Consider the following 20984-nt stretch of genomic DNA (forward strand, 5'->3'; position numbering starts at 1 on the left):
CCTGGAGGAATCTCTGGAGGCATTTCTGAAGGAATTCCTGGATGACTTTTAAGGGAAGTCCTTGCAGAAATTCCCAGAGGAACGCCTGGAACAATTCCTGGCGAAAATGCAGGTGGAATCCTCGGAACCCCGGAAGCGATTCCTAGAGGCATTCCTAAGGGAATCCCTAAACAGTCCCTGTAGGAAGTGCTGGATTAATTACTGGAGGAGTTCGCCAGAAAAAAATCCAAGAGGAACTCCTGAAGGAATTCTAAAAAGTGTTCCTGAGGCAATCCTTGGAGGATTATTTAAAATAATCCATGGAGGAATGCTTGAAGGAAAACCTGGAGGAATGTCTGAAAAAATGCCATGAGGAATTTGTTAGGAAATACCAGGAAAGCTTTCCTAACAAATTCCAGGAAGAACTACTGTAGGAACAAAAATGGAAAAATATGAAATACATGTTTGCAATATTTTTTGGACGTATTATTGTTGGAAACTTTGGATGGACTCCCAAAAGAATGTTTTGTGCAATATTTAAGGAACTCCTGGATTAATTTCCTGCTAAAATACTTCGAATTATTCCAGATTGAATTATTGGAGCAATCATTAATGAAATTCTTGAAGGAATATATAGATAAATCTCTGAAGAAGCATTTACAGAAATATCTAAAAGAATTTCTGTTGACGGGATCCCTGGAGAAATTCCTGGAGGAATTATCCAAAAAAGCACTGGATCAATCACTGGACGAAATTCTATATATATCCCAGAAGAAATTCTCAGAAGAGTGTCTGGTGAAACCGGTTGAGGAATTCTTGAAAAAATCTCTGAAGCAATCAATGATGGAACCACTAAAGGAAGCTATGGAACAAATCCTGGAGAAATTCGTCGATGCATCCTTTCAGAAGTATTTGTAAAAAAAATCAGAAGCAATCGTGGGATGAATTCTTGAAGCATTTCTTGGAACAAACCCAAAAACCATCATTGTTGGAACCCTGCAAGATGCCCATTGCCCATGGAAGAATTCACGAAGGAGAAACTCCAGGAAAAGTCCCTTGTGGAATTTCTGAAAGAATCCCTGAGAAGTTCCCGAATAAATGCCTAAAGGAATTTCTGAAGGTGTCCTTGAAAGAATTCCTAAAGAAATCTCAGATATTTTGCTCTTAGCATGACATTTGTTTGAATTGAATTCTAAAGAAAATTCGTGTAGCAGCAGTACATAACTGCACTCTATAGCAGCATATGGTGTAGCAGTCAGGAATTTTGTAAATAGTAGTCCAAATATATGTCTCAATAAGATTGGAAAGGTCAATCAGATTAATGAACGAAAAGAAGTTCAAATATGAAGCATCCCTTAGCTTATGCAATCATGAGTTGCGAGCACTTTGCAAAATCTTTCCCGGGGCGGGCTCCTCCGTCTCATTGAAAGGTTGGAAAAGGACAGCGGCACGACCTTCGTACTGAGTTATCCTTCGGGGTTCTGTAGTCACAAAGTGCACGACGGGAGTTCGGGAATTGACAAAGTCCGGTTTGTCCGAGGTCCATGTTCTTTAATCTGAGGAGCCACAGATTCGTCCATTTCGTCCGTGACTTCTCAGTTAATCAGAGGTGTGCGCGTTTGAGAATTTTGTTCGATTTCATAAAAAGTATGAAAGTTAGTGACGTTATGTGCATGTAAAATAATTAAATGTCTAATTTATTCCCAGTTCCTAGAAAGTGTGCGTAGTTTTGAAAATTGTGTGCGAAATTAGATAGGAAGCCAAACATAGCAAGGTAATTGTGCTTTTGATGTGCGTTTAGTGCCTGTGCTTAGTGTTCGATTTAGCCGCTAGGCTGTTTATTCGCAGCAGATTCATCTCGCACCCAAGCGCCCAAAACCTGCCCCTCAACGGACGAAAACGTGCCCAGCGACCGTCAACCAGTTGGAAGTCGCCCGATTCGTCAACATATCGGCCGAGCGAGGTTCAGGGGACCTCGTGAATGCATCCACCGCCATCCTAGGACATCCATTGTCAGCATTGACGATTCGGTCGCTGTTCGTCCATCTTGAACGAACTCGGTGGACGAGATCGTTGACCCAGCCATAGGTCATCGACTGCGGTAGAGTAGACCAACGAAACCGGTGAGTCATACCAGACAATTTTTTTTGGAGTGAAGTGGGGCGTCCTATGAGGCGCCTCGGAGTTTTTTTTTGTTGCCAGTCCAAAGACTGAGAAAAATGCGCATCTAGGGCGAACACGAAACCTTGGATCGTGAACACGTGCGTGACAAACTGCCGCCGTGTCGATCCCCGTAGAACCAGGAGCGCAGACTAATACGCATCTGCGCTGCTAAAGCCGTGACGTCACGCGAGATAACGCAAAGCACATGAGCACAGAGTGAGAGTAGACAGACAAGGCAAGAGAATGCACACAAGATAGGGAGTAGCTAGCCATACCCAATACACACACAACCGAAGGAAAATGTTTGTTAGATGTAAATAAAATTATAACTAAAGCTTCCATGAATTCCGTTTCCGTCTTTCAGAAATAAATGTTAGTGTTGTGTAACCTCCCTGGTGTTTAGTTAATTTCATGTGTTGCACGTCACTTCGCGATAAGTATCGGTTCCCGTCCTCCACCCAGTTGGGGTTTGATTAATGGGCAGTCAGTCCATCTCTTATGTGTTGATTTGTTGCGCGACGATCGGAGAGTCTGCCCGTGATGAGAAATAACGAGTGACTCAGTATGTTGCATCGTTTGGGAGAATGAGTGGATCTCTTACCGGAATCTCTGAGTGTCTTTGGGAGTAGAGGATTTCGTTGTGATAATAGGGTGAACCCGTTCGGACGTTTGGTTCGTAAGCCAGCCAACGATCTGTAAAATTCCTTTCGAGGAGAATCTATGGACTCGCCCTCAGGAGAGTCTCAACCGGGCAATCAAAATTGGGCATGTGGTCTCCCTTGTGGAGTGGCGCTTAAGTCACGTGTTTTGAGACGGATCGCCCGGGCTAGCTACAAATTGGCGCCCAACTAAAGGTTTTCAGAATATTTGAGTATTTGTTGAGTTTCTAATGTAAAATTATGTGTATTTAAGAATTTTGTGTTGTCGGGGCCCGTGGCGTAGTTGGTCACACGTTCGCTTCATATGCGGATGGTCATGGGTTTGATTCCCAGCCCCGGCACTTGCAATTTTTCGTCAGTTGCTCTTCACCGAGAGTGGCTGACACTGACCCTCTTCTGAGCCCCATGGCTCAAACGGACCCGGATACCTGGAAATCGGCGAACTGCAACTCATAACACAGCGTAACAAAAATTAACTTTTTGTCTGTCTCAAGAGCAAACTTATGTGTCTCCGAAGGATTTTGGGCCGCTGAATCCGAATCCGGGCTCAGATTTGCTCTAACACGTCACAATTTCGAGCTATACCTCACTTTATAGGGCAAAATATGCGATTCTAGGCTTTTTTGACTGCAAGCCGTTAAGCAAGGAAATATTTTTTTTATGCAATCAAAAGGTTAATTGGTCAATTAACATCTAAATTAACGACTCATGCAAAATATTTCGTTTTACCAAATCGAATTTGATAGTTTTAAGCGCTTTATGTTAGGTATGGTATTTCCCATACAAGTCACCCTCCAAAAGTTGCATGCAAGTTTTCATACTAACATAAAATGCTTAAATCTATTAAATTTGATTAGGTAAAACGAAATATTTTGCATGAGTCGTTAATTTAGATGTTAATTGACCAATTAACCTTTTGATTGCTTAAAAAATACATTTCCAAGCTTAATGGCTTGCAGTCAAAAAAGCCGAAAATCGCATATTTTGCCCTATAAAGTGAGGTATAGCTCGAAATTGTGACGTGTTAGAGCAAATCTGAGCCAGGATTTGGATTCAGCGGCCCAAAATCCTTCGGAGACACACAAGTTTGCTCTTGAGACAAAAAAATGTTGCGCTGTGTAATGAACCCCCCAATCGGACTGGAAAGGAACAACGGCCATCCATAATCCTTGTGCTCATCATTCTACCATGTAGTAGAAAAGTGAAAGCAGCAAAAAGTGAAAGTAGAATAGAATACATCTAGGCACTGTACAATACTGTAGGTGCAGCTGTCAATTGAAATCGCTCACGTAGTGCCCTAGTGGACAATAGAGCTGTAAATTAGGTTAAGTGATTAAGAATAAAAAAAAAGAATTTTGTGGTGTTTATGGAAAGTTTGAGGTTCACTTATTGATAGTTTTGGGATTATGATATGAATTTATCCGTATTTGGTTTATGTGGATAATCTTTGAGTGTTAAAGTGATTTGTGAATTAAGGAACATTTTGGGAAGTATTGAGCAGAATAAAGATTGAGTTTGTGCAGTGGAATATAGTGTTGAGTTATCAGTATTTATGTATCTATTGTTGGCAAAGTTTCAGTTATTTTCGTTTCCTGTATTTTGTTGAATTATATACGATTTCATTGAAATGGCTGCAAAACTAGCATATATGGACCGTTTGATTATCGAGGAAGTTGACTATGAACTGAAAATACGAGGAGAGTTTGATGAGGCTTAATATGACGTTGAGAAAATGGCGGATATTGAGGTACTTGTTCGAAAAATAAGATCTTGAGGACGAAGTGTATGAGTACGGCCTTAATTGAATGTGTTTTACGTGGTATCGTTCTTGAATTGGTTCAGTTCATGCGTTTACGAGTTGTTAAGAAACTAGGAATCAGAACATAGAAGAGTACAATATGAGTTGTACTGAGAGCAACATAGGTGTAGGGGGTGAGCAAGATCCGGGGAGTGAAAGGATTCGGGCTCTAGAGGCCGAAGTGGTTAGGCTGAAATCATTGATAGAAATGGTTGAAAGGAGAATGAGAGGAACCGGTAACCAGGAAGAGAGACAGGAAGAATGTGAGGTGGTCCAAAATGTACCATTGGAGCAGTTGGTAGTCGAGGGTACGAAGCACCAGGAGAGGAAGCCTCTACCGGAGTCACCAACATGTTGGTACTGTGAGGGATACGATCACGTAATAGATGATTGTATTGGAAGGAAAAGGACTCTTGAACTCTGGCGTAAGTTAGATGAAGAGAAGGCGAGAAAAGGACAGGAACAGCCGGAATTGGCAAACGGTCTTGTACCGGAATGCGAGACCGAGAGTAACAGGAAGTCAGAGCAAAAAGGTGTGGCCAAAATACATAGTCTAGAGAACTGCGTCATCGTAGTTCAGGAAATAGCCGGTGAGACTGAGAAGATAGGTCCTGTGTTGCCAGTCAAACAAATGCTGTTTCAGAAATATGACGTTCTGAGATCCGCGTTTAAAGAAAGGCAAAGTAGGCAGGTAGTTCCGTGGCGAGGATTAGCCGAAAGCGTAAAGGGTCAGGGTAGGTCAACGAGAACTCGTTTTGATAGGAGAAAGAAGGAAACGAAGGAAAGAGCAAAGGGCAAAACTGAGGAGGAAGGGCTGATCGAATGGTCATTTACTTCAGAGCGATGGAGGGTATGGTTTTTGAAAATCTTATTAACGAACGTCAAACATGACGTCAAATCTGTCATTCAATCCATTGAGATTAGTTGCTGTCTGGTACTATCGGCTAAGCTGGCACCGGAATGCATTGTAGCCGGGCTGGCTACAATGGTTCTACAAAGTCGTACCGGAACCGGTTCCGGTATATCTGGAAAATTTGGCATGCTGTTTTTGTATTCCATGAATAAACATCACAAAATTTAGCCATTGCTTGATTTGATGTTATTTCTTAAAATTCAATGATAAGATTGAAGTGGTTCTCTTGAAGAAATACTTGGCGAAATGTCCTGTGGTTCTCGAGTAAAAACTGTTTGAAAATTGTGGACAAGAACCTTAATTATTAGAGTTGTTTATTTTTTGCGATATTTTTATAAATAATCTTTATGCAATTCAGTATCACAATTTTAATTTTTTACTACTCATTTCAGTATCATAATGACCTACTTTTCCGTGTCGGTTCATTATGCAACTAAAATGAGTTGCATAATAAAGAAGGTTTCATAATGTTCCTAATGCAACCCATTTGAGTTGCATTATGAACATTATACAACTCAAATGGGTTGCATTATGAAAAAACATCATTGCAATGAACCGACACGGAAAAGTAGGTCATTATGATACTGAAATGAGTAGTAAAAAATTAAAATTGTGATACTGAATTGCATAATAGTTATTTATGTAACGAGTTGCAAAAAGTTGATTTTTTCAGCATGAGTCGTACATTTATCCAACGAGGCTTGCCGAGTTGGATAATTACGAAGAGTGCTGAAAAAATCGAGTTTTGCAATGAGTTCCATACAAAATTTTATGCAATGATTTTTTCATTGTACAACTCATTTGAGTTGCATAATGTTCATAATGCAACTCAAATGAGTTGCATAATGAACATTATGCAACTATTTTTCATTATGCAACTCATTTCAGTTGCATAATGAACCGGCACGGAAAAGTAAGTCATTATGATACTGAAATGAGTAGTATAAAATAGAAATTATAATACTGAATTGCATAAAATGTTTTTTGCAATTTCTCATCGTAATAGGCTGTTTTACCTCACGCAAATCTGACAGGAAAAGGTTCATTACAGCACTGATTTGCGTTGCGTAATGAACCATTACAGCACTGTTTTCAGTTTTGATCAACTTCTTGATGCTTTCTGGACGCAGGTTTGAAAACTTGTGACAACTGCACAGTATAACCTGCTATGATCAGACTTTCTTAAACATGACTATGAACATCAGTGTGCAGTCCCGAGCAGAGGAGAATAGCAAGTTAATAACTACGAAATCACATAACCTGTTTTTATATCTTATTTTGTTATTATTAAACTATCAAGGCATAGCTTTTCCATAACAAATTATGTTGGACAATCTCATTTTGTTATAATCAAGCTATTGATATGCATTAACTTAATTACATTTAAATAACATGTTTTGTTGAAGTACAAGTTTAGTTATTGTTGTACTATTGATCAACTTATCAGCAAATAGCACAACAGTAACAAGTTTTGAAATCATAGCAACAATTCGACAATTATGACCTGTTCCTTTGTGTTGTTCCATTTTTGTATTCAGTCAAAAAGGAAATTCCTGAACGACTGCTTTTAAGCATTCCTTAAATAATTTTCGGATAAGCACTTGAAAGTTCTGGAGGAACCTTTCGATAAATCCCTGGCGAAGTCTTCAAAAGAACTACTGGCGCAATTTTCTCAGAAATTCCGAAGTTAATTCTTCTGAGTAATTATTAGGATTCTTGGCAGAATCTTTTGAAACACTTCTGGAGAATCCTTCGGAAAAACTCATGATGAAATCCTCAAAGAAATTTTCAGAGAAATCTTAAGATGAACTTCAGAACTTATGATCACAGGAAATTCTGAAGAAACCCTTGAAGGGATTCTATGCAGGATTCTTGAGGAACTTCTAGAGGAGTTTTTGAAAATCCATGGAAGATTCCGTCAAAGAACTATCGGAGAAATTTCTGGAAGATTTTTGGAGTTATTTATGGAAAAGTTTATGACCAAATCTATCGACAAATTTTTGGAAGAATTATATGACAAAGTCATTTCATAAACATAAAAGGAGTTTTTGACGGAATCCTTAGAGAAATAAATAGAGGAATTTCAGAAAAACATATTGCAAAAATTTCTGGTAAAAGTCCTGTAGGAATCATTAGAGGAAGTTCAGGAGAGCAAAATTTTTGCAGGAATTCTTGTAGAATCCAGGATGAATAATCGACATAATTCTTGAATCCAGGGAAAAATTTGAGGAATTAAAACAATCTTTCCAGGGAAATTGTAATAATCTGTACAATATTTCCAATATCCCGAAAAATTTCTGCAAAACCGTTGAGCATTCTAAAAATTCTTCAGTTTCGATGCTGAAAAAAAAACAAAGGTCACACGTGCTCCAAAAACAGTATAACAATTCATAAATTACAGGTGGAAATCGAAGCTCGTCGTATTTGATAATATAGAAATTACTAAAGTTCCATTATCTTGCGACTTCAAATCTCTTAGAACGAATTAAAAGCTGAATATAGTATTTTTCGATCATTCGAAAATATTTCTAACGTCAGAGTGATGAACCTCATGTTATTGGCGGGTTTGTGAGACAAAGCGAATAATTTTATATAATAAGTATTATAACTGATTCAGTAACGAGTTTGATATCATAGCAAATTCTGCTCTCGGATTATTATCAATAACATATTAATATCAAAATTTGTTATTGAAATACTTTCCGAATCCACTGTTATTAAGTTGTTATTGAAACTAACAAAACAAGTTATTGAAATGGTTTTCCAGGAACATTTTTTTGTTATGGAATTTGTTATTTTGCCGCTTATGACAGACAAATATATAACACAATATGTTATGGTAATAACTTAAAAATAATCGATTTTATTATTCAGTTATTTTGCCCAAATAACACAGCTCCTTATGCTGTTGTTATTCCCTTCTGCTCGGGGTTTGATGTAAAAGTTTTGTTAAAAACTATCCTCAAGTGGTAATTTATGAAATTGCAAAAAACGATGTACGCATCTCGGTGCAGAACTCGATTTTTACAGCACTCGTCGTCTTTATCCAACTCGGCAAGCCTCGTTGGATAAGTGTACAACTCGCGCTGTAAAAATCTTCATTCTGCACCTTGTTGCGTAAACTACTAGTATGGAACTCGTTGCAAAATTTTAAAAAATAAATCTGGCGGCCAGGGGGGGTGGTGCGCGGCCATGCAAATGATGAAGGCAATTGCATAGAATCAGGCAGCCAGCCTAATTGTTCTTCATCATCGTTCAATTTTTACTTCAACAGTACTTCAAAATTGAATTTCACTGCAGCAGAATCCAGCAAAAAAAAAAATCAATTAATCAAATAAATCGCTTTTTCCCGTCAGTAAAATGTTTGTTTACAGTTGTATTCGCCTAAGAAGGATGCAAGCAAATCTGTTCGAGTTTTCTGCATACAAAACATCGTACACAACCACATAGAAAGGTTTCTTCGTTGCACTGTGATGGCATATTAGGTTCTGGCGGGCAAAAATATGAATTGACATACAGGGGATGGCCAAAATGTTTGGGATAGGCAACTTTTTTTTCTCTCACAAAAAAGTTCAACATGCTATAACTATTCATGGAGTGCATCAAAAAATCTCTAATTTTGACTGTTTGTCAACCTATCATATGTGCATCATTGGTACAAATTTGGGCTCGATTGATCAATATTTCGCAAAGTTAGAACCGTTCGGGTAAAACATTATTTTTTAGACAACTCATTTTTAAGCTGTCATATCTCGGAAACCAGTGAACCGAATTGAATAAAATTTTGAACGTACACTAACAATATGTAAATGCTTCACAAACTATTAAAACATAGGTACTTTTTAAACGTTGAAAAAAATTATCATGGATTGACACTTTTTGGATATTTCTCGAAAAAATGTATTTTTTTTACATCAATGTCAATAAATTTTAGTATTGATATCCAAAGATTTTTCACTTCTGTTATCAAGTTATCTCTAATCAGATATATTAGAGCCTATTTAGATTGAAGGAAGAACACATTAAGTAATATTTGTGTGGTATTGTAAATTTGACTTATTTTCCTCTATATGGGTAAAAAATTCAACCCGGTATTACTTAATTGGCCGTGAGAAAATATTACATTTTATAACGTCGTATTGAGTATCAATATATTGTTTATAAACGTTAAAAAATTCATTCAATTCAGTTCACTGGTTTCCGAAATATGACAGCTCAAAAATAAGTTGTCTAAATAGTAGTGTTTTACCCGAACGGTTATAACTTCGCGAAAAATTGATCAATCGAGCCCAAATTTGTACCAATGGTGAACATATAATAGGTTGACAAACAGTCAAAATTTGAGATTTTTTGATGCACTCTATGAATAGTTACTGCATGTTGAATTTTTTTGTGGGAGAAAAAAAGTTGCCTATCCCAAACATTTTGGCCATCCCCTGTATATTGGTCGATATTCCAAAGCTACATCCATCTCAATTTGTAAACTTTCTGCTCAATCGTGCTTTGAACACATGATTTGATTTGTATTGCGAATAATTTGACCAACTTTTCGAATAAACACCCACGGTCAAATAATAGTTTTGTACCCTAGTGTCACGTAGAAGGTGTGCCGGAATTTGAATTCAAGTTGTACCTGAAATAGACGTGAACTTGACGGAAACAGAATCAAGAAACAATTATTCAATTTTATTATATTAAGGAAATCGTAGCTGATTTATAAATAAATTGATACCAAATTTGTCATGAGAAGTTAGGCGAGGTGCAAGAATAAAATTGATCATTATTGGTGCTAACATAGACGGAAATTAGACGAAAATTTTTCTTCAGTATGTTCTCTTTTATCGATCAAACCCATATAACTTTTTGATCTCCATAATGAAATATGCCTTTATGTAACTTTCTTCGATAGAAACATCTGATTTTTCCTTGGCTAATTCCAAGAACTTTCATACCTTCCAGATCGTTCAAACATTCAGTGCGGAAAATGCCATAAACCATAATCGGTTTTCGTCCGATTCGGTTCAGTTGATCTCAACATTACCGTACCAACAGTATCCGCTCCACTTCTTCCGAACGGAGCGCAAGAAGACGCTCCGAATATAAAGCTCCAGTTTCATCGAGTGAATTTCCATGTTTCCCGCCTGGAGCGCTCTCTTTTTCTTCAGTTTGGTAAATCTTTTCTAAAGGCTGCTTCTTTTTCCCATTGCATTGTAGCCCCGTGTGGGAAAAATCGAAAATTCTACAGGTAGACTTCCCGGAAAGGTACCCTCCTTGGCAACTGAAAGCTTGCCATCCACAATCTGTCTGAGGAACCCGGATTTTTCCAATGCGTTCGATGAAACCAGATTGAACTGTGTACGTTGTGTGAAATCTGGCCTGCTGGCTGGGCTCGGCTGGTTAATGGCTTGTTTGTCGATGGAAGCTGAGTAAAAATAGCAAACTTGATGCGGGCCTTGCTGGGCCATACGCATGGGGGCCACGGGGCGAATTCTGCGAAGCTAACCCAAAGTCACAGGAAGATTGAGAAGCGATTCTTCATTCCTTTCCTCCGAAATGATCCCATTTATCGGTGGGTTAATCTCTGTGTATCGGGGCTGTCTCGTTTTCCTCGTTACATTTTGGGGTTGGTAGCATGCGAAGAAGACAAATAAACTACACAACTTATTCTGTACAAATCTAAAAGTATGTGGTTGAACATTATGCGAAAGGCAAGGATTTCCATTAACAGAAACCACAAGATTGTAGCATAATTCAACTTACTAAGAGTGTTTTTAGAGTTAATAGTCGCAAAAACCATTCTGCCTCTTGGGCTCTTCATTCTTCAAGCACAACAAAAGTGACGTGTGCGTCCATGTAACGGAGTCAGTCAGTCTGTTCGGTATACAATCCATTTGGTAGTTGGAGGCGTTGTAGAGGAAGCCTTCTGAAGTGGAGTTCCGAGGCAGCAGTCTGTGCAAGCAGAGGGTTGTGGCTTCAACTGATAAAACCAGTCTGAGTGTGTTGTGTTGCGATGTGTTCGGCCACATTAAAAGGCTGACTGTCGATTGGAAATGGATACTAATGCGATGATTGAGTATCGGTTATCGGGTTTGGCAGACAATGCCGTTAAAGGTGGTTTGGCAGGCAGAAGAAGCCTTTTGTTCCGTGGCTCGACGTGATGACGTCCTCTGGTGGGAGTTTTGTTCGGATTGATTAAAATGTTGAAGCTTTTAGCAGACTCGCAAAGGTTTAACCAGAAGCATATATTCTGACATTCAAACATTTTGACAGTCGTTGTTCGTAATTGTGTAAAGATCATAGCAGAAACCACCCCTTTGATGCCAAAGGACTTTGAAGTCAGAATGTCAGATAAATCCACCCAGGATTCCTAAAGAAAATCTCTCCAGATTCCTGAATTGAATCTCTCCAGATTCCTGAATTGAATCTCTCCAGATTCCTGAAGGGAATCTCTCCAGATTCCTGAAGAGAATCTCTCCAGATTCCTGAAGGGAATCTCTCCAGATTCCTGAAGGGAATCTCTCCAGATTCCTGAAGGGAATCTCTCCAGATTCCTGAAGTGGTTCTCTCCAGATTCCTAAAGGGAATCTCTCCAGATTCCTGAAGGGAATCTCTTCAGATTCCTGAAGGGAATCTCTCCAGATTTCTGAAGGGAGTCTCTCCAGATTCCTGAAGGGAATCTCTCCAGATTCCTGAAGGAAATTTCTCCAGATTCCTGAAGGGAATCTCTCCAGATTCCTGAAGGGAATCTCTCCAGATTCCTGAAGGGAATCTCTCCAGATTCCTGAAGGGAATCTCTCCAGATTCCTGAAGGGAATCTCTCCAGATTCCTGAAGGGAATCTCTCCAGATTCCTGAAGGGAATCTCTCCAGATTCCTGAAGGGAATCTCTCCAGATTCCTGAAGGGAATCTCTCCAGATTCCTGAAGGAAACCTCTCCAGATTCCTGAAGGGAATCTCTCCAGATTCCCGAGGGGAATCTCTCCAGATTCCCGAGGGGAATCTCTCCAGATTCCCGAGGGGAATCTCTCCAGATTCCCGAGGGGAATCTCTCCAGATTCCCGAGGGGAATCTCTCCAGATTCCCGAGGGGAATCTCTCCAGATTCCCGAGGGGAATCTCTCCAGATTCCCGAGGGGAATCTCTCTAGATTCCCGAGGGGAATCTCTCTAGATTCCCGAGGGGAATCTCTCCAGATTCCCGAGGGGAATCTCTCCAGATTCCCGAGGGGAATCTCTCCAGATTCCCGAGGGGAATCTCTCCAGATTCCCGAGGGGAATCTCTCCAGATTCCCGAGGGGAATCTCTCCAGATTCCCAAGAGGAATCTCTCCAGATTCCTAAGGGGAATCTCTCCAGATTCCCAAAGGGAATCTCTCCAGATTCCCAAGAGGAATCTCTCCAGATTCCCAAGGGGAATCTCTCCAGATTCCCAAGGGGAATCTCTCCAGATTCCCAAGGGGAATCTCTCCAGATTCCCAAGGGGAATCTTTCCATATTCCCAAGGGGAATCTCTCCAGATTCCCAAGAGGAATCTCTCCAGATTCCCAAGAGGAATCTCTCCAGATTCCCAAGGGGAATCTCTCCAGATTCCCAAGGGGAATCTCTCCAGATTCCCAAGGGGAATCTCTCCAGATTCCCAAGGGGAATCTCTCCAGATTCCCAAGGGGAATCGCTCCAGATTCCCAAGGGGAATCGCTCCAGATTCCCAAGGGGAATCGCTCCAAATTCCCAAGGGGAATCTCTCCAGATTCCCAAGGGGAATCTCTCCAGATTCCCAAGGGGAATCTCTCCAGATTCCCAAGGGGAATCTCTCCAGATTCCCAAGGGGAATCTCTCCAGATTCCCGAGGGGAATCTCTCCAGATTCCCGAGGGGAATCTCTCCAGATTCCCGAGGGGAATCTCTCCAGATTCCCGAGGGGAATCTCTCCAGATTCCCGAGGGGAATCTCTCCAGATTCCCGAGGGGAATCTCTCCAGATTCCCGAGGGGAATCTCTCCAGATTCCCGAGGGGAATCTCTCCAGATTCCCGAGGGGAATCTCTCCAGATTCCCGAGGGGAATCTCTCCAGATTCCCGAGGGGAATCTCTCCAGATTCCCGAGGGGAATCTCTCCAGATTCCCGAGGGGAATCTCTCCAGATTCCCAAATGGGAATCTCTCCAGATTCCCAAATGGGAATCTCTCCAGATTCCCAAATGGGAATCTCTCCAGATTCCCAAATGGGAATCTCTCCAGATTCCCAAGTGGAATCTCTCCAGATTCCCAAGGGGAATCTCTCCAGATTCTCAAGGGAAATCGCTCCAGATTCTTAAGGGTAATCTCTCCAGATGTCTATTAATAATCTCTCCAGACTCCTATGAGGAATTTCCCTAAATTTCTGAGTGAACCTCTCCACACTTATGAGAGGAATGTCACCAGAATCCCGATTCCCAAGGGAAATCTATCCAGATTCCCATGGGGAATCTCTCCAGATTCTCAAGGAAAATCTCTACTCATTTCCAATGGGAATGTCTCCTGATTACCAAGGGGAATTTCTTCAGATTCCCAAGCGAAATGTCTTTTGGTTCTCAAGGGGAATCTCTCCTGATTTCCAATGGAAATTTCTTCAGATTCCCGAAGGGAACTTCCCCAAATTCCCAAGGAGAATTTCTGCAGATTCCAAAAAGGATTCTCTCTAGATTCCAAAGGGGAATCTCCCCAGATTTTCACGGGGAATCTCTCTAGATTCCCAATAGGAATGTTTTCAGATTGCTCAGAGGAATCATTCCAGATTCTTCAGGGGAATCTCTTTAGATTTCCAAGGGGATTCCCGGAATTGTTTGGCTCTAATTTCGTCGAATAATTGTGATGCTTTTTAGCAGCCACGCAAAGGCTAGGGCTCAATCATTGACTTGCGATCACAGAATGGATGCAATTCAATTGCTCATAAGAATCACTACATAATTTTAAAGTAATTAGAAGTGTATTAGAGCCTGTAGTCAGTTGTAAATTGATTGGCAAAAAAAACGGAAAAGATTCATTTACCAGTATCAGTAATGATCATAGTTTCTTGCAGCCTTGCTCGCGAAAGATAAGACTAAAATGCTGGTATATCTCTTAGTCCTGACTATGTCACTGATGCATCCCGCAGCCTCTCAATCGATCTATTATTCCGGTTCTACACAAATCTTGCTGGCACCTTTTCCCCGCATCCCCGTTTCCCCCCACCAAAGAAAAGTAGAAATATCCATAAATCCCCATTTACCTGTTCCAGATAAAATCCCGTCACAATAGCTGGATCGGTGGAGCACTGCCACTACCGCCGTGTCGACGACCGATTCCATAATCCATCCTGATGGGGTGTGCTGTACAACGCTTCTAGCACTCACTGTACGACGACGACATACACCGAATCACTTCCACCCACCAGAAAACTCCGAGTCTCAACGACGACAAACCCGTGTCGGACTGGAAAATCCACCTGGTGCTGCTTAGTAGGTTAGCTATAGGAGGAACTAGAACGCCACGCCACACTCTTCTTCTTCAGCACTCGCGCGCGTTTCTACCGGATCCGGCACCGTACTAGCTGGCAGCAGAAGCAGCAACAGCAGCACAATGTGGAACTCGACGAGGCGTGAATTTGATCCATGATCCCTGGCCTCACTACGGACCGCTTGGTCTGCTCTGACGGCTGATTCGACCGGATGTACGGATGTACGCTTTTCCCCGGTATTTTTCCCGAGCACCGACACACTCTAACTCACACGAATGGCCTCTCTGCTGATGCTAGAACGACGTCGACGACGACGACGACCATCAACCTGAGCACAGACGGTTCCACTGACTGCTACTGGCGGCGAGCGCACCCAAACCACGATGATTGATGCCCGTTACGAGGTGGGAAATTTTCAAATTTTCCGTATAATCCGTTTATTCAGCAGCGACTTCTGTGTGGTCTCTTCTTTTTCTTCGCTTCGTCCTGCCTGGTTACCTGCGAATGTTTCCGTAAGCGGACGTACGGTATCAAGTGGTCGTCGGATATTCAGAAATTCTGCACATTATTATTATCGGACCCGAGTTGGTCCATCAGAAAAACACACACACGCTCGCACACACGTGGAGTTTCGTTTCGTTTCCAATTAAATTTCACTTGTTACGCTCGATGAAACACAAATATTTTGCTTCCTCCTGCTGGCTTCCAGCCGCCCCAACTCTTTCGCTTGATTGCCCCGAACTTGTTGGTCAATTAATATAATCATGAATATTCAGCAGTATTTATTCGGATCACTACCACCACCGGCACATCACACCACACCGCGCATTACCGAGTGAAGAAAAAACACTGGAGCACTGGATTCCGGACTGAAAAAAAAATGGAGAAAAGGAAAAATAAGCGAACGTTTTCATATTTTCATTCGATTTCATTTTCTGATATTTTTTTTTTGTGAATCAGCATTACACCACTCGACCATTGCATTAAGTTTAAATCCGCTTAATCGGGGAAAGGCACTTTTCGCGATTTGTATCGATGGATGTCCTTTTCGCAGAGTTTTCCTTCGCCGCTGTTTTGGGTGACCCAAATGTTTTATTTTTTATCCAAGGGAGAAGAAGCAACCGCGATTCCCGGTCATCATAACATGGTAAATAAAGAAGTGTAATTGCTTCTAAGAAGTGAAATATTGTTAGAATTCCCAAAAAAATCCTATAAACAATATACGTATTCAAAAACTCTGTAGAACGCCTTCAGAAATTAAAATTATTGGTAAAATGAGCTATTCTTGGCTGCGAAATTATAAAATGAACAAAGAAGTTCTTTATTTGCCCGCCGTTTCGGCACAGAGTTTGTGTCTTCCTCAGGGGGTGAATATTTGTTTATTTTATGACTGCGTAGCCAAAAATAGTGTATTGGGGCTATTTTCGATCCAAACCGTGCACTGTTACTGAGCTGTTACCATCGTCATGCATTAGGAAGGATATACATTAAATGAAATGTAATAGAAAACGCCATTTTTATTATTTGAAGTTTCCCGTTTGATTTAATTGATTTATTTAAGAGACTTTCAGCCTTTGTCTGATTTGTCTTTCTAAAAAAATAATAACTCTCTAAAACACATCTAAAACAGAATTCAATATCTCTAAACAATCTTTTGAAAAATTTCGAGCTCCGTATCTAGTACCGTAAGTTTCAAAAACTATAGACTGGAAGGAATCTCTACAGATTCCTGAAAGGAATAGCTCAAGATCCCTGGCAGGAATCTCTCCAGATCCCTGGCAGGAATCTCTCCAAATTCTTGAGAGGAATCTCTACACATTCCTGGAAGGAATCTCTACACATTCCTGGAAGAAATCTCTCCAGATTCCTGGAAGGAATCTCCAGATTCCTCGAAAGAATCTCCCCAGATTCTTGGAAGGAATCTCTCCAGAATCCTGGAAGGAATCTCTCCAGATTCCAGGAAGGAATCTCTCGAGATTCCAGGAAGCAATATCTCCAGAACCCTGAAAGGAAGCTCTCCAGATTCCTGGAAGGAATCTCTCCAGATTCCTGGAAGAAATCTCTCCAGATTCCTGGAAGGAATCTCTCCAGAATCCTGGAAGGAATCTCTCCAGAATCCTGGAAGGAATCTCTCCAGAATCCTGGAAGGAATCTCTCCAAATTCCTGGGAAGAATCTCTGCAGATTCCTGGAAGGAATCTCTCCAGAATCCTGGAAGGAATCTCTCCAGATTCCTGGATGGAATCTCTCCAGAATCCTGGAAGGAATCTCTCCAGAATCCTGGAAGGAATCTCTCCAGAATCCTGGTAGGAATCTCTCCAGAATCCTGGAAGGAATCTCTCCAGAATCCTGGAAGGAATCTCTCCAGAATCCTGGATGGAATCTCTCCAGAATCCTGGAAGGAATCTCTTCAGAATCCTGGAAGGAATCTCTCCAGAATCCTGGAAGGAATCTCTCCAGAATCCTGGAAGGAATCTCTCTAGAATCCTGGAAGGAATCTCTCCAGATTTCTGGGAAGAATCTCTACAGATTCCTGGAAGGAATCTCTCCAGAGTCCTGGAAGGAATCTCTCCAGAATCCTGGAAGGAATCTCTCCAGAATCCTGGAAGGAATCTCTCCAGAATCCTGGAAGGAATCTCTCCAGAATCCTGGAAGGAATCTCTCCAGATTTCTGGGAAGAATCTCTACAGATTCCTGGAAGGAATCTCTCCAGATTCCTGAAAGGAATCTCTACACATTCCTGGAAGGAATCTCTCCAGATTCCTGGAAGGAATCTCTCCAGATTCCTGGAAGGAATCTCTCCAGATTCCTGGAAGGAATCTCTCCAGATTCCCAAGGGGAATCTCTCCAGACTCCTAAGGGGAATCTCTCCAGACTCCCAAGGGGAATCTCTCCAGATTCTCAAGGGGAATCTCTCCAGATTCCCAAGAAGAATCTTTTCAGATTTCTAAGGGGAATCTGTCCAGATTTCCAAGGGGAATCTGTCCAGATTTCCAAGGGGCATCTGTCCAGATTTCCAAGGGGAACCTGTCCAGATTTCCAAAGGGAACCTGTCCAGATTTCCAAGGGGAACCTGTCCAGATTTCCAAGGGGAAGCTTTCAAGATTTCCAAGGGGAACCTCTCCAGATTACTGAGGGGAATTTCACCAGATTCCTGAAGAGAATCTCTCCAGTTTCCTAAGGAGAATCTCTCCAGATTCTTGAGGAGAATCTCTTCAGAATCCAGATGGAAATCTCTCCAGATTAGTGATGGTTTTCTCGCCAGATTCATGAAGGTAATCTCTCCTGATTCCTGAAAAGAATCTGTTCAGATTCCTTAAAAGAATCTCTCCAGATTCCTGAAGAGAATCCCCCAGAATCCTGAAGAGAATCTCTCCAGATTCATGTTTTAGAAAAAAAAAATTACATTAACTCTCATAAAGATGCAATTGTAATGATTATCCTTGATTTTCAATACCTGAGGAGGTTGATGTTCTAAGCAAATTTCCAGTAATTTCTTGGTTTATTTCCCGATTGTTTGCGATTCCCGGCTAATTCCCGGTTAAATGACCACCTTGGCTCGCCTGGCTGGTGGACGGATATGTTTGAGGAGGGGGACCTTTACACACGGAAGTTTTTGAAGGACCTAGAACATCATTGAAAACTATTTCTCTACAGAAATGTTTCATGGACCTGTAGGATGGTGCACCTCATCAGTAATGTAACAAAAATCCATCAATTGCCCTTGTAGATCTTAGGGTCTTCAGTCGTGGACGTTTTGGAGGATCTAGAACATCTTTGAAAATTATTTCTTTGCCAAACAATACTACATGGACCTGTAGGATGTTACACCGTATTAATAATGTAACAACAATCCATCGATTAGGCTTCAGATCTTAAGGTATTCACTCGCGTAAGTTCTTGAAGAACCTAGAATATCTTTGGAAATTGGTTTTTTACAGAATAATGCTTCATGGACCTGTATGATGTTGCACCGTGTCAGTAATGTAACAACAATCCATTCATTACGCTTATAGATCTTAAGACCTTACTCGCGGAAGTCCATGTAGGGCCTTGAATATCTTTGGAAATTTGTTCGTTACAGAACAGTGCTCAATGGACCACTTGTTACAACAATCCAGTGATTACGCTTGTAGATCTTAAGGTCTTTATTCACGTAAGTTCTTGTGGGATCTAGAACATCTTCGGAAATTAGTTCTTTACAGAAAATGCTTTATGGACATGTGGGATGTTGTATCGTATCAGTTATGTAACAACAACCCATTGATTATGCTTTTAGATCTTAAGGCCTTTACTCACAGAAGTTCTTGTAGGACCTAGCACATCTTCTGAAACTATTTCTCTACAGAACAACAATCCATAGATTGCGATCGTAGATGTTAAGGATTTCACTCGCCGAAGTTCTTGGGGGACCTAGAACATCTTAGGAAATTGTTTCGTTACAGAACAATACTCCATGGACCTGCATGATGTAGCACCGTGTCAGTAATATAACAACAATTCATTGATTACGCTTGTAGATCTTAAAACTTTACTCGCCGAAGTCCTTAGAGGACCTAGAATATCTTTGGAAATAAGTTCTCTTCAGCACAATGCTCAATGGACCTGTAGGATGTAGGATGTCCCTGGGCAAAGGCACAACCTTGTGATCAGCTTGATTGCTGTCAGGTCTCGGGGCTTAAATGTATCTTTACTCTACAGAGAAAGATGCACACTCGCGGTGCCAACTAGAACCGATACTTTTCGTGATCAAACGAAAAAACGTCACGGTCTTTTTTTGTTGTTTTTGATATATTTAATTTCTATTTGTAGGAAATTTGTTTTGAAATTATTATTAATCAAGTTTCCGTTATTGAAGACACAAGAACAAGAATCAGATGAATTTGTGTGAAATAAGCAAAGGTAAATAACGTTGACCCTTTAATTAACAACACATTCTTCCACAGCTCAATACGTAAAATCAATCTCTCACCTTTCCTTATCCTTTTTTTTTGCGATACAATCGGACTAAATTTGTGCCTATTTTTTTTTATTCTTCAATCACTTAACCTAATTTACAGCTCTATTGTCCACTAGGACACTCCGTGAGCGATTCCAATTGGAAGCTGTACATACACTTTGAACAGCGTCTAAATGTATTCCAGTTCTAATTGTACTACATCGAACTGGTGGCCGTTGCGCTGCTTTCACTTTCTACCCTGTCTAGGTAGAATGATGAGCACGAGGATGTTGATGTGTGGCTGTTGGTTGTTCCTGTTTCCAGTCCGATTGGGGGTCCATTATGGGTTGTCGTTCGCCGATGTCCAAGTATCCGGGTTCGATTGAGCCATGGGCTCAGAAGAGGGTCAGTGTCAGCTGCTCTCAGGGGGAAAGAGCAACTGACGAAAGTGCCGGGGCTGGGATCGAACCCATGACCATCTGCTTATGAAACGCCTCCTATGTGTGGAGTTTCAAATCAAACGGCCCATCATCTGGAAGTACTTGACCAACACAACAACTTTCTCGAAGGCGTCATCTTCCTAAGAGATTAGTATCCAATGATATATGAGATACAAAATTTACATGCTCACTAGCACCACCTGGTGGTGGAATTTCAAACCAATCGGTTCATCATCTGTAAGCGCTCGACTTAGTGAGTAACTTTCCCCAAGACGTGACGCTTCTACAAACTCTAGATCTTCCGATATAGACATTATATTACTCAATTGTTAATGCCAAATAGCTCTGTTCTCTGAAGCAATACCTTCTTGGTGGTTCCGGAGAGGCGTAAGGTTTGGCGACCATAGGAATATGTTTAGTGGGTACGAGGAGAGAGTAGTCCTTGTAGTTGTTGTAGAAGACGGCCTCAGACCTACACTACCCTAACCTTCTGTTAGGGTGTCTGTTGAGCAGATTATCCCCCTATGGTTTAGAAGGAAAAAAATGCCAAATAGCTCCACCTAGTGGGGGAAATGTCGAGTTAACCAAATCACCGCCAGATGGCGCTTGACTTACCGAACAAATTTG

General features: G+C 41.0%; 1 protein-coding gene across 3 annotated transcripts in view; it reads right to left on the reverse strand.

Annotated features, from left to right (window-relative positions):
• The window catches only part of LOC109406630 (uncharacterized), a 688592-nt gene that overhangs the window by 649558 nt on the left and 18050 nt on the right, over positions 1-20984 (reverse strand). For all 3 annotated transcript variants that reach the window (XM_062847228.1, XM_062847227.1, XM_062847225.1), the window contains exon 2: positions 14752-15848. The gene's annotated coding sequence lies outside the window, so the exon portion shown is untranslated. The remainder of the gene's footprint in view (positions 1-14751; positions 15849-20984) is intronic.

Source organism: Aedes albopictus, chromosome 1 (assembly GCF_035046485.1).
Source record: "Aedes albopictus strain Foshan chromosome 1, AalbF5, whole genome shotgun sequence".
In the NCBI taxonomy this organism is placed as follows: Eukaryota; Metazoa; Arthropoda; class Insecta; order Diptera; family Culicidae; genus Aedes; species Aedes albopictus.